The 21,459-nt window shown below is 40.1% G+C and overlaps 1 long non-coding RNA gene across 1 annotated transcript in view; it reads right to left on the bottom strand.

Moving 5' to 3' along the window:
- Positions 1-21,459, bottom strand: part of LOC138435847 (uncharacterized) — a 208,773-nt gene that overhangs the window by 58,641 nt on the left and 128,673 nt on the right. The gene's annotated exons all lie outside the window — the stretch shown is intronic.

Below are 21,459 nucleotides of genomic sequence, written 5' to 3'. Positions count from 1 at the left end.
GGTTCAACCTACAGGGTGGCATTCCACCCAGAGCAACCTGAACCCTGCAGCCTCTATGATTAGAATTCTTAGAAATATCATTTTTGTTCCAATTAAGACAATATGTATGAAATGGCAGACATGAAACTATAGGATTAAGGACTTCAGGAGCCTCTGAAGCCTTCTTTGTTTAAAATCAAATATAATCTCAGTAGCAGAGCTAAATGTAGGTCTATTTGCCCTGGCTCATGCTATAATATGATTAATAATAAAAACTAATATTTGCTAAGCACTTTTGTGCTAGAAGGGCTTTTCCACAGATTATCTCCTTTATATGGTCAATACAACAGCGCTACAAGTAGAAATTACCACAGTCTGGATTCTTGAGCAATCTAGAGCTTAGGAAGACTAAGAAACCTGACCAGGATTGCACAGCTGGTAAGTGATGGAGCCACAATTTTCACCCAGGAAAATTGACTCCAGATCATGAAGGTTTGACTGCTATAGAATGGCACTCCCATAGAGTCCAGTACTTTGAACCTGGAAGCTGCTCCTTGGTAGCCTTTTTTTTTTTTTTTTTTTTAACTTTCAAATGAGGTGATAATGCTCCTAATTTGTTAAATTTTAAAATGATGCTCCTGTCCTTATTTTCCTTAAGTCACGCATATAGTAAGTGATATATTGGGGTCTGGATGGGAATCTCGGTTTTAATTTCCTATTCACTCCACTGGTGCTGCAGTCCATGGGGTCGCAAACAGCCAGACACCACATAGTGATGGAACTGAACTGACTGGTGAGGGGGGGGATTGCTACGCTAGAGTTATGCGGATGGCTGAGTACACCACACCCAACACTGGACAGATGACATGGACAGCAGCTCATTAGTCACAGCTACACACCACCTGGGGGAGGGGGACATTGCAGGCCAAGGTTACATTTAGAAATGGAGAAAAGCAGAACCTGTGAAAAGCAGACTGTAGTATCAATAGGGTGAAGTGAAGCGTTAGTCACTCAATCATGTCCTACTCTTCGCGACCCCAGCTCCTCTGTCCATGGAGATTCTCCAGGCAAGAATACTGGAGTGGGTTGCCATGCCTTCCTCCAGAGGATCTTCTGACCCAGGGATTGAACCTCTGCATTGCAGGCAGATTCCTTAGTGTATGAGCCACCAGGGAAGCCGCATCAATAGGGTGAAGTATCACCTATTCCACAGGAGAATATGACTGGCTTGTTTGAATAATCCTGCAGGCTTTTAAGGATCCAAAAACTGCTACTCAGGGATAGTCAGGAGCTGTCTGTGATCCCCTTAATAGGAAGAGTTGTTTGCCTTGGAGACCTTATCTGCAGAAGCAGGGTGGAAAGGGGAATTTGCAGTTAGACCATTTGAAGTCCTTCCAATTTGATCAAATGTCAAGACAGCATATAATATAGGGCCTTAATGTTAAGGCTTACACCACGGTCTCTCTATAAAACATACATAGATGAGAAATAAACGGAAAGTGCATGAGAAAGATAGCTGGCTAGAAAAGAGCAGGGTGTATTTGAATCACGTAAGGCTACATGTCTGCCCTCTGCAGATGATACCACCCTTATGGCAGAAAGTGAAGAGGAACTAAAAAGCCTCTTGATAAAAGTGAAAGAGGAGAGTGAAAAAGTTGGCTTAAAGCTCAACATTCAGAAAATGAAGATCATGGCATCTGGTCCCATCACTTCATGGCAAATAGATGGGGAAACAGTGGAAACAGTGTCAGAGTTTATTTCTTTGGGCTCCAAAATCACTGCAGATGGTGATTGCAGCCATGAAATTAAAAGACGCTTACTCCTTGCAAGGAAAGTTATAACCAACCTAGATAGCATATTCAAAAGCAGAGACATTACTTTGCTAACAAAGGTCCATCTAGTCAAGGCTATGGCTTTTCCAGTCATCATGTATGGATGTGAGAGTTGGACTGAGAAGAAAGCTGAGCGCCGAAGAATTGATGCTTTTGAACTGTGGTGTTGGAGAAGACTCTTGAGAGTCCCTTGGGATGCAAGGAGATCCAACCAGTCCATTTTAAATGAGATCAGTCCTGGGTGTTCATTGGAAGGACTGATGCTAAGCTGAAACTCCAGTATTTTGGCCACCTCATGCGAAGAGTTGACTCATTGGAAAAGACCCTGATCCTGGCAGGGATTGGGGGCAGGAGGAAAAGGGGATGACAGAAGATGAGATGGCTGGATGGCATCACTGACTTGATGGACGTGAGTCTGAGTGAACTTCGGGAGTTGGTGATGGACAGGGAGGCTTGGCATGCTGCGATTCATGGAGTCACAAAGAGTCGGACACGACTGAGTGACTGAACTGAACTGAACTGAACTGAACTGAAGGCTATGTGGAATGGAAAATGAGAGATAAATGAGACTGGAAAGCTGGTTTCCAAGGCCTTGAAGACCCAGTAAAGATTTCTGAAAAGTAGAAGAACATGACCCAATATATGTTTTAGGAAAAGTCTATCTGTAATGAGGATGGATTAGAAAGGAGAAGAAAGCAGAGACAGGCAAAGTAGATAACCGCTTATTGAAACCACAATAGTGAGAAATCATGGGCATTTGAAAACTGGCCCCCATGGAAAGATAAGTAAAAGAGCAAGTCAAGAGAAATTATAGTGGCACAGACCACAGGGCCAATCAAATGATTGGCTGTAGGAAGTAAGGCAGCAAAAGAAGTAAAAGCTACTCCAAGACAGCCCATCTTTGTTTAAAGTTTTGATATTTTGTTTACCATGGATGGTTTGCATTAATTTTGATGCTTAAAAATAAATATTGCATTAAAATATTGATCTTGATTACAGAGTACATTAATTTCCTGTGGCTGCTCTAAGAAATTACTATAAACTTAGTGGCTTAAAACAACAAAAATATATTCTCTCACAGTTCTGGAGGCCAGAAGTCTGAAACTGAGATGTCAGCAGGACCACATTGCCCCTAGAGGCTCTATGGGAGAACTCTTACTTGCCTCTTAGCTTCTGATAGCTGCCAGCATTCCTTGGTGTGTGGCTGCATCACTTCCATCCCTGGGCTTTCCTGATTTCTCAGACAGTAAAGCATCTGCCTGCAATGCAGGAGACCAAAGTTCAATCCCTGGATCAGGAAGATCCCCTGGAGAAGGAAACGGCAACCTACTCCAGTATTTTTGCCTGGAGTATTCCATGGACAGAGGAGCATGGTAGGCCACAGTCAGACACTTACACCTCTACTTAGTAGTCACACTACCATTTCTTCTTCTTTCTGTGTAAAACCTGGCTCTGCCTCTCTCTTGGAAGGACATCTGTGATTGCATTCAGGGCTCACTCAGATAACCCCGGATAATATCTCCATTTTATGAATCTTAATATCTGCAAAGCTGTCAGTCACAGGCTCCAGAGATTAAGATTTGGATGAGGGCAGGTTAGTTCAGTCGTTCAGTCATGTCCAACTCTTTGAGACCCCATGGACTGAAAGCACGCCAGGCCTCCCTATTCATCATCAACTCCCAGAGCTTGCTCAAACTCGTGTCCATCAAGATGGTGATGCCATCCAACCATCTCATTCTCTGTCATCCCTTTCTCCTCCTGCTTTCAATCTTTCCCAGCATCAGGGTCTTTTCCAATGAGTCAGTTCTTCACATCAGGTGGCCAAAGTATTGGAGTTTCAGCTTTAACATCAGTCCTTCCAATGAATATTCAGGACTGATTTCCTTTAGGATGGACTGGTTGGATCTCCTTGAAGTCCAAGGGACTCTCAAGAGTCTTCTCCAACACCACAGTTCAAAAGAATTAATTCTTTGGCGCTCAGCTTTCTTTATAGTCCAACTCTCACATCCACACATGACTACTGGAAAAACCATAGCTTTGACTAGAAGGACCTTTGTTGGCAAAGTAATGTCTTTGCTTTTTAACATGCTGTCTAGGTTGGTCATAGTTTTTGTTCCAAGGAGCAAGTATCTTTTAATTTTATGACTGCATTCACCATCTGCAGTGATTTTGGAGCCCCCAAAATAAAGTCTGCCACTGTTTCCTCTGTTTCTCCATCTATTTTCCATGAAGTGATGGGATTGGATACCATGTTTTTATTTTCTAAATGTTGAGCTTTAAGCCAACTTTTTCACTCTCCTCTTTCACTTTCATCAAGAGGCTCTTTAGCTCTTATTCACTTTCTGCCATAAGGGTGGTGTCATCTGTGTATCTGAGGTTATTGATATTTCTCCTGGCAATCTTGATTCCAGTTTGTGCTTCATCCAGCCTGGCATTTCACATGATGTACTCTGCATATAAGTTATATAAGCAGGGTGACAATGTATAGGCTTGACATACACCTTTCCCAATTTGGAACCAGTCTGTTGTTCCATCTTTCCATGTTGGGGGCAGGGGAGAGGCTAGTTTTTAGTCTACCACACGGAGTTTTAAATTTTGCATCTAGAAACAGTACCTCCCTTCACTCTCCTCGCCTACCGTGGACCCAGCGAGGGTCCTACCGAGGTTCAGACCTACCGAGGTCTGAACTATTTGGGCTTAGAACATTAGCAGAATGGTGGTTTTGCTTACAAAAAATGGAGAATTAAAGAGAAGGAACTGATTTGGAACACAACTTTTGCTTTATTTAAAATACACCTACTATCATATTGGACATTATAGTGCCCAATCAGATGCTGACACCTCTTTTTTTACTTTCCTTGAACATGGCCTCATTTTTCTGGAGCCACATGAAAGCCCACCTTGAAAACAGGTTAGGACATTTTGTGTCTTTGACTAGAGTTGAAAAGATAACATTGCCCAGTGTTCACCTCCCTTTCTTGGAAACAGTATCATAACTTTCTTTGAGGAACCAGCTCTCTTCTACTTTGACATGATGTGATTAGATGATCTCTATTCCCAACCCCAGGATTAGAACTTATGACTCAGGCATTGTTTAATCAATGGAAACTGCTTCTCCCTAACTATAGCTGTGGGTTTACAAATGTGCATTTGCTGCAAATTGGTCAAATAAAAATGAGTTTGGGGATTTCGGTGGGACCCACCATGAACTGAGTTTTCCTCTCAACTTGCACCAGCAAATATGTGTGCCTGGAGCCCGAAGCTAACAGAGAAAAGGCAAAACCAAGACTCAAAGATCCCAATGACATCCTTTCAGTCACTAAATCAGATCACACTTGAAGCCAGATCTACTCCCAGGCTTTTCAGTTACCTGAACAATAAAAGATGCTTACTTCTTGGAAGGAAAGTTATGACCAACCTAGACAGCATATTATAAAGCAGAGACATTACTTTGCCAACAAAGGTCCATCTAGTCAAGGCTATGGTTTTCCCAGTGGTCATGTATGGATGTGAGAGTTGGACTATAAAGAAAGCTGAGCACAGAACTGATGCTTTTGAACTGTGGTGTTGGAGAAGACTCTTGAGAGTCCCTTGGATAGCAAGGAGATCCAACCAGTCCATCCTAAAGGAGATCAGTCCTGGGTGTTCATTGGAAGGACTGACGTTGAAGCTGAAACTCCAATACTTTGGCCACCTGATGCAAAGAGCTGACTCATTTGAAAAGACCCTGATGCTGGAAAAGATTGAGGGCAGGAGGAGAAGGAGATGACAGAGGATGAGATGGTTGAATGGCATCACTGACTCAATGGACATGGGTTTGGGTAGACTGTGGGAGTTGGTGATGGACAGGGAGGCCTGGCGTGCTGCAGTTCATGGGGTCACAAAGAGTCAGACAAGACTGAGAGACTAAACTGAACTGAACCAATAAACCAATACATTTCTCTGATTGCTTATTGATTTTTCTCTGTCATTTAAAATCATAACCAGGACTTCCCTGGTGGTCCAGTGGTTAAGACTTCACCTTCCAAGGGAGGGGATGCAGGTTCGATTCCCCATCTAGAAGCTAAGATTCCTATGCTTCAAGTCCAAAAAAGCAAAATGTTTTTTTAAAGTATCATTGTAACAAATTCAATAAAAACTTTAAAAATGGTCCACATCAGAAGAAAATCATCAAAAATTTTAAATAAATAAAAAATAAAACCATTTGTTGTTGTTTTTATTTGCTAAATTGCGTGCAGTTCTTCATGACCCCATGGACTGTAGCCTGCCAGGTTCCTCTGTCCATGGGATTTCCCAGGCAAGAATACTGGAGTGGGTTGCCATTTCTTTCTCCAAACTAAAACCATAACTAATGGTTTAAAAACTTTAATAAAACATATTTATGATTCTAAATACTTGGTTGCCCAGTGGAAATGGTGTGGTGCATGGGGCGGGAAAACTTACTGAGCTGAGGCTGTACCCAAGGGACATTTTTGTTTTATTTGTTGAGAGTGTGAATTATTTCATCCTTTGACCAGGACACCACCACTGTCATGGAATTTATTCAGTGCCACAAAGCCTCCAGTGGGAACCTAACATTTTCCCTCAAGGAGAAAGGACTATCTGATCAGTCTCCAGGAAATACACTGATTGAGCAACAAAAAGGAATTAGAGGAAGACTAGGAAGGTCACTAGGTAATCTTGGACAAAGCTACTAGAAAACGTGAATAGGGAGACCGTGGGGAAAAGTGACCAGGGCAAGAGGAAACTGGTCAGAAATGCAGGGAGGTGATAAGGCATAAATATCTACCAAATTACATTCCTTCAAGTTAGCTGGGCTTTCTTTACAAAAATGGCAATGACTAGCAGTGTACCTATAAATTACTCCTATTTGTACACACCTTTTTTCTTGTTGTTGGAATAAAGGAAATTAACAATAAAGAAGTCAAAAAAGAAACTATAATTAAAAGAGTAAATGAAACCATTTTCTTTTCATCATTCCATACATGCCCTTCATGTATCGTAGAAATGATTAAATGGCATAAGACGGAGTTATGCCAAAATAATGAAGAGTGAAAATTTCATAATAGTCAACTCAATCATCTCTTCATCACTTTACATCTCAATGTCTGACCTCAAGACAGTTCCTTCCAAGTCATATTAAAGAATATTTAAAAGTCATATTAAGAATATTTAAAAGAAACAGGAAAGTCTACCAGTAAGATAGCTTCTCCAGTAAAACAGTAACTGTCCACCCAGGAGAGTCTACATTTTCAGCAGCAATTTAACACCTTGCCTAAATCTTTCAACATCTCACTAATTCTTTCTTCTTAACTAGTAAAGAAATGGCTTATATGTTAGAGTGGGTCCTTTTGTATTAAGTTTAAAAAATAGCAGCTGACTACATTTTATACTAATTATACCAATGGTCTATAGTAATAGGCAAAATAACCTCCAGAGAATTGTGTTTTTTAAAATATAAATAAGTCAATGAAGAGCCTGTGAAGATATTAACAGTTTTCCTTGACCTTAAATTTCCAAGCACTATTCAAAGCTCTTTGGGGGCCATAATCACTGTAGTCTATAGAGTTACTGTTACTTGCATTTGGCAAGATTCTCCATGTCAATTGTACAGTGTGAGGCTGAACAAGAAAGAGAAGTAAAGGGAAAAAATTTGGCAAAACATCTTGGTATTAGCTTTCACTTACATGACTTAGAGAGGTATAAGGGACAGCCATCACAGTGAATAAAAATAAGAGGTGACTTTTTGGAAGAGATCCAGATTCTCTCTTATTTAAGGAAGTCAATTCAATTTACCTTGAAACAAGATTTATGTACTTTGGAGGTAAAAACATTAAAGGATCAGGTATGTGATCACATTTTAGGGGAAAATATAAGATTCCAAACATGGCACTACTTATAAATACACAATATGCGTGTTCATACATACAAATGTATTCTGAACATTCTGATGAAGAAAAAATGTTTATACTTTTTAGATCAGTTCCAAAATTCACTTAGGAAAAGTCTTAGAAGCTCTTAGAGATGAAAACTCTAATAAATGAAGCCTAATTTTCATGAATACCTTTACTCAAGGGCTATTTGACCTGAATTACACAGCACGTTTTGAGCTTTGTAACTCTTAAGAGTGCATATAATTTTTAATTGACTTTTCTTTGGCAATATCAGTATGTTTGTATTATATTCACGGGACTCCCTCTACTGTATAACTTAACACATGAAAATTCTTGTTTTACTCTTTACCCAAGGTTTCCTTGCAGCTTGATGGATAAGGTGTCTAATTATGGAGTAGTGCAGAAGGCTTTGGATCAAATCAGATGTTTTTATTGAAAATGAGGTCATATTGGGTTGTGTGGTATAGCTAAATAATCAGTTAACTGTTTTTCCAAGCCAAACACAGAGTAATTAGGTTTAGTAACATGGCTTCCTCCCTAAGATCCATAACTCAGACATGGTGGTTTGGGAACAATAGGGATAGAAACTGTGTATGTTTTTCTTGGACATTCAAATCAATGTCACTTTCTAACTAGACTACTTTTTAGCTAGGACATAATTTTACTTTCATTTTTACTTTATGTGACATTGCCTGGGAGACCATTTTCCAATTTTTCATGTTTTCATTTTCCAAATAATCATGTAAAATTTTGTGGTTCCAAAATTTATCACTCAAGTTATGTAAGTCATGTTATTACAGATAAACAATGAGTCATTGTTATTAACAATAATGAATCATTCATTAATAACAATGAATTAGATACCAATTTATACAGTGATATCCTTAAACATCCATTAGAGTATTTTGATAATAGATTTCCAGATATTTCATGGAAGCATTTGATTTCAAATATATTGTCACTGTGCCACCAAAAATCATTGAAATGTTCTAGTTCTAATATTCTCTCAGTTTCATATGCTGTGTATTTTATGTACCTGGAAAATTTGGTTTGGTGTTCAGGAAATATGAGATCATGGTGTATCCAGGTCCATTTTTTAAAAATTTGTTAAACAATAAACTTAGATCAGCTTTATGTTCATATAGTGCCTAATTTTTCACATTCCAAGGTATAGGTTTAGGCACTAGTTTTTGATGACTTATATCAGATACTCTACTGAAGAATTATTGTTGTTTAGTAGTTAAGTCATTTCCAATTCCTTTGCGAACCCATGGATTGTAACCTGCCAGGCTTCTCTGTCCATGGGATTTCCCAGGCAAGAATACTAGAGTGGGTTGCCATTTCCTTCTACAGGGGATCTTCCTGACCCAGGGATCAAACCCTTGTCTCCTGCACTGGCAGGCAGAGTCTTTACCACTGAGCCACCAGGGAAGCCCACTGAAGAATTAGAACTCTCCTATTTAGACTACCAACATTAATACTAAATTTTGGTATTCCTTCCAAGACACCAAAATTTACTATGTATTTCACATTGTTGGTTTGGCCACACAAAGTGATTTCACATTTTAGCTTTGGGACATTAGATATCTTTTCCATTCCACTTTTATGCCTCAAAAGGGTATTATGCAGTGTACCATTATAAAATTTCCATATTCATCTTAGGTTTACTACCAATATGACTTCAAAAATATGATATTGTCAAAACTGCAATGACTGTGAAATTAAGATGCCTTTTAGAGCATCCAGGAACAGCTGTATTGAATAGCCTGACATCTGTGAAATCAAAAGTGTATTTTGAATTCAACTTTCAAACCACAGAATTTGAGTAAGCAAAAACTGACCATGTGTTAAAAACACTTGAAACTCTTCCTCTTGTAACTGTTTATCTACATTTTTAAAACTCTGTTTACATTGTAGTAACAGCTGTGTTTAAAAGGGACATGACAGAGCAGACTAATTTATAATGCAAAACTCTATTCTAAAAAAAAAAAAACTTATGTTTGAAAAAACACTTCAAAAGAGGGCAAAAATGATTAAAATAGACACAACCATTTGTTTAAACTATGACTTTCTCAAGAAAAAACAGCCTAATGTAAACTGGCCTATGCATGTTCCAAGCAGCTGTTCTGTGTAAGGCCTCTACAAAAGCTTTCTCTTTGGGGGATGGGCAGAAAGAAAATGAGCAACTGACCATAACAAAAGGTCATGGCCATTCAAGAAACAGCAAAACTCTAAGGATGAAATAGTAAACATTTTTCAGCTGTGCCAAGTGAGTTAAACTAAAGGCTGAGGAGACAGAGCCAGTGACCACCACTGCAGTCAGTGATCTCATCACTGGAAAGTGAGAAAGTCACCTTTGACCAGCATTCATTCATTGGATTTGTACAGAAAATGGCAAATCTTTTGGATAAGGAAAAAAGTCCAAATGAATGTTTTGTCTATGTTTTACCATATAGCAGCTAACCTTTCTTTTCACTCTCTTTCCTTTAAATCATTGTTTGGGCACCATATGGCTCAGACGGTAAAGAATCCGCCTGCAATGCAGGAGAACTGATTGGGTCGGAAAGATCCCCTCGAGAAGGAAATGTCTACTCACTCCAGTATTCTTGCCTGGAGATTCCCATGGACAGAGGAGCCTGGCAGGCTACAGCCCATGGGGTCACAAAGAATCAGACACCACGGAGCGATCAACACTTTCACTTTCAAAGAAACATGAGGACAGTTTCATTTCACACATTGTCATTTTGTTGAATGATATTCCTAGCACAGTGCCTGCAATATAGTGAAAGTTAAAAAAAAAATACGAAGTTCTCTTCTTTATGGAGGATCACAAAATTCTCATTTTCCGATGAGTTAAATTGGGTCAGTTTTAACTCATTCATCCATTCACCCATGTAACAAAGATATTCTGAGCATCTACTTTGCGACAGGCGATATTCCAGTCACTGAAAACACAATGATGTAAATGAAGTTCCAGCCCTTAGAGACAGAGACAATTGAAAAGGAAGAAAGAGGGAAGGAAGGAAGCAAGGCAGAAAGGAAGGAGGGAGTCAGGAATGACAAATGGAAGAGAATGAAACCAAGCAGGGTGTTGGGGGGTGGTTCCCTCTCTTGATCAGAGTGGGAAGGGCTCAGGAAGGGCTCCCTGAGTAAACGAGATTAACACTGTGCCTGGGAAATCTCTGGAAAGAACAGTCCAGGCTGAGGAGCCAGCAGGGAACAAGGCTTGGAGTAGTCTTCTAAATCAGTTGTTCTCTATACTTAGAACTCAATTAGCATGTGAGGGAGGAAGCCTAGCATCTTAATGTGAATCTTAGCCATTCCTGGGGTTTCATTTATATAACATTCGAAACACATTTGGGAAAAATAAACCAAAATGAAAGTAAGAGTTTGCTGCTGTTAAGGTGCATTCATTAAAACAGGGAAGAATTAGCTATATAATTAATATTTGTGTCTCTGTCTTGGGCTTCCCTAGTGGCTCAGACGGTAAAGAATCTGCCTGCAGTGAGGAGGCTGGGGTTTGATTCCCAGGTGGGGAAGATCTCCTGGAGAAGGGAATGGCGACCCACTCCAAGTATTCTTGCCTGGAGAATTCCATGGACAGAGGAGCCTAAGAGGCTACAGTCCATGGGGTCACAAACAGTCAGGCATGACTAAGCAACTAATACTTTCAATGACACTTCTCTAATTGCACATGCATTTGTATCATTGACATCTATATTTACATTTGAAATATGCTATATACTCTGGTTATACCCATACGTACATCTATCTATCTACCTACCTGCCTATCATTTATCAATGTGCTGCTAGACATATGACATAGTTATGTTAGTACTAAGGCCTAACACCTGATTAACTTACTTTTGAAAGAAGCAAACTGTCCTCCTGGGAAACTCCTCAGAAGTAGGATGGATATCTGTGTATCTATAACATGTGTATCTATACCTGTACCTGGCTATGCTTATAATTGTATCATGTATACATAAGACTTCAATTTAAGCACTTCCAGGCTACCATTACAGACCAACTAGACCTATCATCTACAGCAAGAAGATGATTCTACTCATTAAACACAATCTGGGGAATTATTTTTGTTACTATCTTCTAAGGAGAGGTCCCCAAAAGATAAATTAATAATTCTAAGTAGCATAAGAAATCTTACTTTATCATTTGAAAAAATGTGAAAATGCCACCACTGCTTTATCTTTAAGGTCTCCCCTTGGAAAGGGCCACCCCCTCCTCCCCAAACCAGAAGTCAAAGATGGGTTACCAATTCCAACGCAGTCACCTCCAGGGTAGCTGACATATCCAGGGCATTTTTCAAAGCTATGATATATAACTTTTATATAAATATTACGTTATAAATTAAAAGACCTGAAAACAAAAAGAAACACACTGGCTTTGTCTTTATTGTGAGTCTTACAGTTAGTTCCCTGTTATGCTGCTTTATAAAAAGAGATACTATATTTTCTAATGCCTGGTACGACTGATATTTAACACTTACAACTCCCTCACAACCTTGACTTTGTGATGGAATCATAAAATTACGGGTAATTTTTTAAACTACTCCATCAATTATAATAAAATATATCTGTTTTAAAGCTTTCAAAAATAGGATAGTTACAATCAGTTATCATGCACCAAAGGAGTCATTTGAAATGAGTCTTATGTAATTAGAATAACTGTGTGCCTGACTTGCTGGGGACAGTCCTAGTTTATGTCTACTATCTTTTGATGTAAGAACAGTGCCCTCACTGACACTGGCACTGGTAAGGAAGTCCTGGCAAACTATAGTTATTCAATGTAAAATCGACTACAGGATGATTATAAAATTAGAAGAAATGCTATAAATTTAGTGTTTGGTCCAGGATAGGAAATACCACCTGTCACTAAAATCTGGAAATTATGGTGGTCACAGGATATAATATTCAATTATTTAAATAACTTTCCTCCTCTGGGAACCAAAGAATCAGAGTAACAAAAAAGGCCTATAGCACAGAGGTTGGTTGGCTGCCACGCCAGCATGAGTATAATGGCACAGACATGCAAATACACGATGGCTTTTACGAGTTTATTCTCTTTCAGCAGCAAAATTGATGAAATTCCTATTTGTCAATGTATTTCTCTGACTACATTTTACTTCTGCGAACTAGCAAAAATTTGGAAGTTTACAGAAACTCATCATTTCCACTTTATCAAATACTAGCAGGGGAAAAGTTATTAAAGTTGAAGATTTCTCAAGGGATGTGTCAGTCCCATTAACTAATCTTTTCTATGGCATATAACATTACTACAGTAAATGTTTGATTACATAGAAGATATTTAAATCATTTTACATTTTCGAATATTTTCCAATTCTACAATTCTACATGTTCCCAGATATAGTATATTTGTTTCTTAGAATAGCATCTGTGTTTGGTATCACAAGGGGTTTGGTATTTTTAAAGGGGGTCAGGGGAGCAGATCATTTCTGAAAAAAAAATTAAGCTAGCTGTATGACTATAAAAGTTCTTGTCTTCAGTTCTTTTCAGTCGCTCAGTCGTGTCCGACTCTTTGCGACCCCATGAATCACAGCACACCAGGCCTCCCTGTCCATCACCAACTCCCGGAGTTCACTCAGACTCACGTCCATCGAGTCAGTGATGCCATCCAGCCATCTCATCCTCTGTTGTCCCTTCTCCTCCTGCCCCCAATCCCTCACAGCATCAGAGTCTTTTCCAATGAGTCAACTCTTTGCATGAGGTGGCCAAAGTATTGGAGTTTCAGCTTTAGTATCAGTCCTTCCAACGAACACCCAGGACTGATCTCCTTCAGAATGGACTGGTTGGATCTCCTTGCAGTCCAAGGGACTCTCAAGAGTCTTCTCCAACATCACAGTTCAAAAGCATCAATTCTTTGGCGCTCAGCTTTCTTCACAGTCCAACTCTCACATCCATACATGACCACAGGAAAAAACATAGCCTTGAGTAGATGGACCTTTGTTGGCAAAGTAATGTCTCTGCTTTTGAATATGCTATCTAGGTTGGTCATAACTTTCCTTCCAAGGAGTAAGCGCCTTTTAATTTCATGGCTGCAATCACCATCTGCAGTGATTTTGGAGCCCAAAGAAATGAAGTCTGACACTGTTTCCACTGTTTCCCCATCTATTTCACTTCTATTTCACTTCTATTTCCCCATGAAGTGATGGGACCGAATGCCATGATCTTTGTTTTCCGAATGTTGAGCTTTAAGCCAACTTTTTCACTCTCTTCTTTCACTTTCATCAAGAGGCTTTTTAGTTCATCTTCATTTTCTGCCGTAAGGGTGGTGTCATCTGCATATCTGAGGTTACTGATATTTCTCCTGGCAATCTTGATCCCAGCTTGTGTTTCTTCCAGTCCAGCATTTCTCATGAAACCTCTTAGAACAATTAATACTCTAATATACATGGTGACTCTAAGAGACAAGTATCACATGGGGCATTTCTCAAACATGTTTGCCCACTGAGCTCTCTTTTCCCACAGCATCCTGCGAGTCTAATATCCGTGCAACACATCATGGAAAATGTCTTCTTAGAATAATGTCTTACTGTTCACAAATCTACATGGAAAAAAAAAATCCAGCCCCTCTGTTAAAGGTTTTAAAACTACTTAAAAATGCAGTGATGAAAAAAGATGATAAGAAAATGTACCTACGTTTACTTATTTATTTTTCAAAATACCAAGTATCGGCTATGTGGTGGGCACTTTTCCAGGTACCAGTACTGTAGCGATACAAGCTAGGCATCCTTCCTGTTCTCAGGGAGGAAACTTTCTAGTTGAAAATACGCAATAAGCACATGTATGAATATGTATGTATCCATGAATGATGGTATTAGGGTCATAGTATTAGGGTTATAGAGATTTTGTTGTTTCTGAGTTTTCTCTAACATGGGTATAGGATGCATATAAATTCAATGCAATTATAATCAACATATGAACGGATTTTTTATGAAACTTATCAAACTGGTTAAGAGCCTAGAAGAACAAAGAGCCAAGAAGAATCACAATGGTTTTGAAGAGTAAGGAATTTTCCCTAAAATATTAAGGAGTTATAAAGTTATTAGCACAAGGATAGACAAACTAATGGATTCAAATAAGAAGTCCAGAATAAAAAACCTACATGGAAACTTAGTGAGTGTAGAAATGGTACTGAAGGTCAATGAAAATGATGGATTACTCATCAAATAGTGTGGGACAGTTAATTTTCCAAATGGAAAAATAAATTGAATCCCTGCCTCACATCATACTTTAAAAAGAAATTTAAGGTTGAATAAAGAACTGGAAGATGATGCTGTGAAACTGCTGCTCTCAATATGCTAGCAAATTGGAAAACTCTGCACTGGCCACAGGACTGGAAAAGATCCGTTTTCCTTCCAATCCCTAAGAAAGGCAATGCCAAAGAATGCTCAAACTACTGCACAATTGCACTCATCTCACATGCTAGTAAAGTAATGCTCAAAATTCTCCAAGCCAGGCTTCAGCAATACGTGAATCGTGAACTTCCAGATGTTCAAGCTGGTTTTAGAAAAGGCAGAGGAACCAGAGATCAAATTGCCAATATCTGCTGGATCATTAAAAAAGCAAGAGAGTTTCAGAAAAACATCTATTTCTGCTTTATTGACTATGCCAAAGCCTTTAACCGTGTGGATCACAATAAACTGTGGAAAATTCTGAATGAGATGGGAATACCAGACCACCTGACCTGCCTCCTGAGAAACCTATATGCAAGTCAGGAAGCAACACTTAGAACTGGACATGGAACAACAGACTGGTTCCAAATAGGAAAAGGAGTATGTCAAGGCTGTATATTGTCACCCTGCTTATTTAACTTCTATGCAGAGATCAGCATAAGAAACACTGACTGGAAGAAGCACAAGCTGGAATCAAGATTGTCGGGAGAAATATCAATCACCTCAGATATGCAGATGACACCACCCTTATGGCAGAAAGTGAAGACAAATTAAAAAACCTCCTGATGAAAGTGAAAGAGGAGAGTGAAAAAGTTGGCTTAAAGCTCAACATTCAGAAAATGAAGATCATGGCCTCTGGTCCCATCACTTCATGGGAAATAGATGGGGAAACGGTGGAAATAGTGTCAGACTTCATTTCTTTGGGCTCCAAAATCACTGCAGATGGTGATTGCAGCCATGAAATTAAAAGACGCTTACTCCTTGGAAGGAAATTTATGACCAACCTAGATAGCATATTCAAAAGCAGAGACATTACTTTGCCAACAAAGGTCTGTCTAGTCAAGGCTATGGTTCTTCCTATGGTCATGTATGGATGTGAGAGTTGGACTGTGAAGAAAGCTGAGCGCCAAAGAATTGATGCTTTTGAACTGTGGTGTTGGAGAAGACTCTTGAGAGTCCCTTGGACTGCAAGGAGATCCAACCAGTCCATTCTGAAGGAGATCAGTCCTGGGATTTCTTTGGAAGGACTGATGCTAAAGCTGAAACTCCAATACTTTGGCCACCTCATGCAAAGAGTTGACTCATTGGAAAAGACTCTGATGCTGTGAGGGATTGGGGGTAGGAGGAGAAGGGACGACAGAGGATGAGATGCCTGGATGGCATCACCCACTCAATGGACATGGGTTTGGGTGAACTCCGGGAGTTGGTGATGGACAGGAAGGCCTGGTGTGCTACAATTCATGGGGTCGCAGCGTCAGACACGACTGAGTGACTGAACTGAAAGAACTAAATATGGGGCTTCCCTGGTGGCTCAGCGATAAAGAATCCATCTGCCAAGGCAGGAGACAGGGGTAGAATATCTGGTCCAGGAAGATCCCACATGCCATGGGGCAATTAAACCTGTGTGCCACAAACACTGAGCCTGTGCTCCAGAGCCCAGGAGCTACAACTACCGAGCCCATGTGCTGTAACTACTGAAGTCCATGGCCCCTAGAGTTCATGTTTAGCAACAAGAGAAACCACCACAAAGAGAAACCTGTGCCCTGCAAATGCAGAGTAGCTCCCTCTTGCTACAACTAGAGAAAACCCACACACAGCAATGAGGACCCAGACCAGCCAAATAAATATTTTTTAAAAGTTTATTAAAAAAAAAACTTTTTAAAAAGTGGACAGAGGATCTAAACCAATATTTTTCCACAGAAGACATATGTATAGCCAATGGGCACATGAAAAGATGCTCAACATCACTAATTATTACAAAAATGCAAATCAAAAGAGATATCCCCTTATACTTGTTAGAATGGCTATTATCGAAAAAACAAGGAGTAATAAATATTGGCAAGAATGTGGAGGGAAAAAAGAACCCTTGTACACAGTTTGTGGGACTATAAATCGGTTCAGTCACTATGGAAAAACAGTATGATGATTCCTCCAAAAAGTTAAGAATGGAACTACCATATGACACAGCCATTAGCTTTCTGGTGGTAAAGAATTTGCCTGCCAATGCATGAGACACAAAACACTTGGGTTCACTCCCTGGGTTGGGAAGAAACCCTGGAGAAGAAAATGACAATGCACACCAGTATTCTTGCCTGGACGATTTCATGGACAGAGGACCATGGCAGGCTACAGTCCATGGGGTCCCAAAGAGCTGGACATGACTGAGCACAAGCACATCTGAAGGACACAAAAACACTAATTTGAAAAGACGCATGCATCTCTATGTTCATTGCGGCTTACTTATAATAGCCAAGATATGGAAACAACGTGTGTCTCATCAATGGATGAATGGATAAAGATATCCAATGGAATGCGACTCAGTCATGAAGAATGAAGTCCTGCCATTTGTGACAATATGGATGAGCCTTGAAGGTATTGCATTAAGCAAACTGAGTCAAGTGGTTCAGTTCAGTTCAGTTCAGTCGCTCAGTCATGTTCTGACTCTATGACCCCATGGACTAGCACGCCAGGCCTCCCTGTCCATCACCAACTCCCAGAAGTTACTCAAACTCATGTCCATTGAGTCGGTGGTGCCATCCAACCATCCCATCCTCTGTCATCCCCTTCTCCTCCCGCACTTAATCTTTCCCTGCATCAGGGTCTTTTCAAATGAGTCAGTTCTTCACATCAGGTGGCCAAAGTATTGGAGTTTCAGCTTCAACAGTCCTTCCAATGAATATTCAGGACTGATTTCCTTTAGGATGGACTAGTTGGATCTCCTTGAAATCCAAGGGACTCTCAAGAGTCTTCTCCAACACCACAGTTCAAAAGAATTAATTCTTTGGTGCTTAGCTTTCTTTATAGTCCAACTCTCACATCCATACATGACCACTGGAAAACTCATAGCTTTGACTAGAAGGACCTTTGTTGGCAAAGTAATGTCTCTGCTTTTTAATATGCTGTCTAGGTTGGTCATAGTTTTTCTTCCAAGAAGCAAGCGTCTTTTAATTTCATGGCTGCAGTCACCATCTGCAGTGATTTTGGAGCCCCCAAAATAAAGTCTGTCACTGTTTCCACTGAGTCAAGTGGAGATAGGGAAATAATACCAGTGCTTCAGTTCATGGGGGTCACATTGAACAACTGAACTGAACTGATATGATATGATCTCACTGATACGTGAAATCTAAAAAACAAAACAAACAAAAAATAAAACACACTAATAGATACAGAGAACAGATTGGAGATTACCAGGTATAAGGAGATTTGGAAATGGGTTAAATGAGTGAAGGTGAAACTGTATGAAATCTTTAATTTCAAAATTAAATTACTTAGTTAAAAAAAAAAAAGGAAAGACAACTGAACATTACAGTATGTACTTACATTTAAGTATAAAACTACATGGTTCCAGGCAATTATGGAAATGAAATTCACATCAATCTTTTACCACAATATTGATGAATTTAAAGTTTTTATAAGCATGAACCTTTAAAATATTTGAATTTTCTCAAACTAAATTCTATCTTGTAAACCACAACAATCATAAACATGCCCTCGCTCTTATATAACAGAATTATTAGGTAAGAGAAGAAATTTCCACTACAGAGTGGAAATTGCCAAAGATTTAGAATCCAGAATACTGAGCTCAAACTAGCCCCACCATTCCCTGAGGGTGTGATTCCAGGTAAATAATTTGACCTGTGCGAGTCTGTTTCCTCATGTATAAAATGAGGATAATGATAGTATCATCTCACTGAACTATCATGAGGATTAAAGGAGAATATACAGGAAAGTGCTTTGTAAATCTTAAACTCATTTTGCCAAAAATAGTAACTCATTTCTGTACCAGAAGGCAAAAGATGCTTACTATGTGAAACTTGCCTTAAGGGGATAAGGGAAGTGCTCTGGTGGAGGAGGCAAGGTTAACACTGAAAGCAATGGCATGCATTAAAAAAAGAAGAAGAAAGAGAAAGAAGAAAAACCCAGAGAAAGGCAGCTTGAAATATACAGTTGAGACTCTCAGGACTGTAGGGGGCTTCAGTGAAGGTCAGGGTCCAGGATGATGAATGACTTTCACTAGGCCTTGAGGCATGGTGTTTAGATCATTAGAAGGTGTGGAGACGGCGTTCTAGGTAAGGAGAAGAGAATGCAGTCTGTTTGCAAAATAGCAATGATAGGCTTAATTTATCCAACATGGTTAGGATCTTTTCACTGTATTTCCAACCATGGTTCTTATTAAGTGCGGAAGGCTTACTTGCTCCCGTAGGTTAACCTAACTTTAAACTGATGTGAAAAAAGGGTCTTGGGAAACAGCAAGAACTGATACCGACAGTGTGGCAACAATGTTTCACTAGTTATCATCCAGGTGAACAGATCTGGCCTTTAGCAGCTATTTTATTAGGCTCACAGCACCTTCTCACAGATCTGTCCACAGCTACTTGATGACCACGAAGGATAACTGCGAGAAACCTCCTCTTTGCTTTGTAAACATCCCAGAATTTAAATTCTCTGCTTCTAAATCTAATACATGAATGGACCAACAAAACTGATAAGATATTCTTCTTGAATCAATACAGCTTATTAGACCTTGAGGCCGATATAATGGCTTAAATTTCTTCTACTTAATTTGCTCTCTATTGTTTTAAACAATTCTCTTTGATTGTTTGTTTTCATCTATACAAAATGTTAGGTTCAAATAACTACTTGTCATTCCCAGTGGATCCAACCTGGGAGTAATGAGGACCAAGAATCCATAATATGAGGCCATGTGGCTAAAAAATTTTGAGATTTCAATAACAGGAAAATTGTTAATGTCGAGATTCCTCTTTATAGTAAAATACATGTCCTCACAACCCTTTCATTAAACAGTGGTGTGATCTTTGTTTCTACATAAGCAGTCACTACTTGACTGAGGATAAGACAATATTGAAATATTAAGTTAACTGACGCTCAAATAAAATCAATCCTATTGATAGGTTTAGAAACAAAAAAGTCTCACATTTATATTACTGCCTTCTTTTTGTTATGGGAGGGGAGGCGGGAGGAGCTAGTGTGTATGAAGAAGGGATTGTTTTTTGTGGAGACAAGCCTAGTATTTCAGGGAAATAAGAAAGTAATAACAGATGTAAAGTCAAGGTGAGAAATGGCACACACTGCTCCCTCCTTCCTGCTTCCCACTTCAAGTTACATTCCATCTGGAAGACTTTAGACCTTTCCCCAGCATTTTAGTTACTGAAAATTAACCTGGAAATTTTGGTCTGCTTGCCCTCTGGTTGGGGCAACTAAGAATTAAGCCTTTCTTAGTAAGTCCCCGTGATTTACTTATACAGTTAAAACCAACCATAATTCAAGAACCTCACAGTATATTATAGGTCAAAATACATCACCTAATTCAAATTTATACTTGAAAAATGATGCTGCCTACCTCAGCTCACTTGTACCACCCACTCAGCTAATTTCCCTTCCTTCTGCCTCATCCAGTCCTTCAAAGCCGAGACCAGCCTGACCCTACTTTCCAGAAAACACTCAGGTTCTCTTTCATTGGGAAGTATCTCAACAGGCCACACTCTCACCCACAGGGCCCCATGGCAGACTCCGTCCCACCACATGGCTCCCAAACTCCTGTTCACTATCAGCCATACCCGAGACATATCCCAGGTGGTCCAAGTGCCCCCCAGCACACATCATCCCATCCCGAGCCTGCACACTCCCCTTCAGGCCATCGCACTGGGCCTCTTCCTTTGACTCTGACCCAAAATGTCCAGCCTGTCACCTTGCTTACTTCCTCTGAGCTCCCTGAGACCTGGGACACGATCCTAACATCTAAGCGGATGCCAGAGCCCCTGTGCCGTACTGTGTGCCTGAAGGTCCTCTCAGGAGGACCGAGAGCCTCACCCCAGGAGTTCAGCCCAGCCATGGGGCTGGGAACCAGTGACGCATAACCTGGTTCCTGCTTGCCCAGGTGCTGTCCCATGACACTTGGTTACTCTGCCCTTTACCCCAGCCTTTAGAACCCCGTATAACTCCTCTCCCTTCCCACTCAGCTTACAGAGCCCCTGGGCTCACAAGCTCCAGGATTAAAACTTGCGTGGTGTGCCCCTCAGGTACCAGTTCCACAAAAGACCATCCTCCCTAATGGACGAGTACGATGCCAAGCTCTGACACTGTCCCTCCTTCCTCTTCCTCGCGTTGTAACAGGTGTGCCGCACGCCACCTTCCACACTGACCCAACAGAAACAAACAGTGGCAGCTGCTACGGGCCAGGCAGTGTCCTAGCTGATGAAGAGACAAAAAAGGCAAATCCTGGGCTCAAGAGATCTCAGCCAGCTCTAGCAAGGCCCACGTTCAGATCTATAACTTATGAAGCATCTCCCTCACTAGATCA

This window comes from Ovis canadensis, chromosome 3 (assembly GCF_042477335.2).
Source record: "Ovis canadensis isolate MfBH-ARS-UI-01 breed Bighorn chromosome 3, ARS-UI_OviCan_v2, whole genome shotgun sequence".
Lineage (NCBI taxonomy): Eukaryota > Metazoa > Chordata > Mammalia > Artiodactyla > Bovidae > Ovis > Ovis canadensis.
The sequence above is the reverse complement of the archived record's forward strand: the minus strand, read 5'-3'. Positions and strand labels throughout refer to the sequence as shown.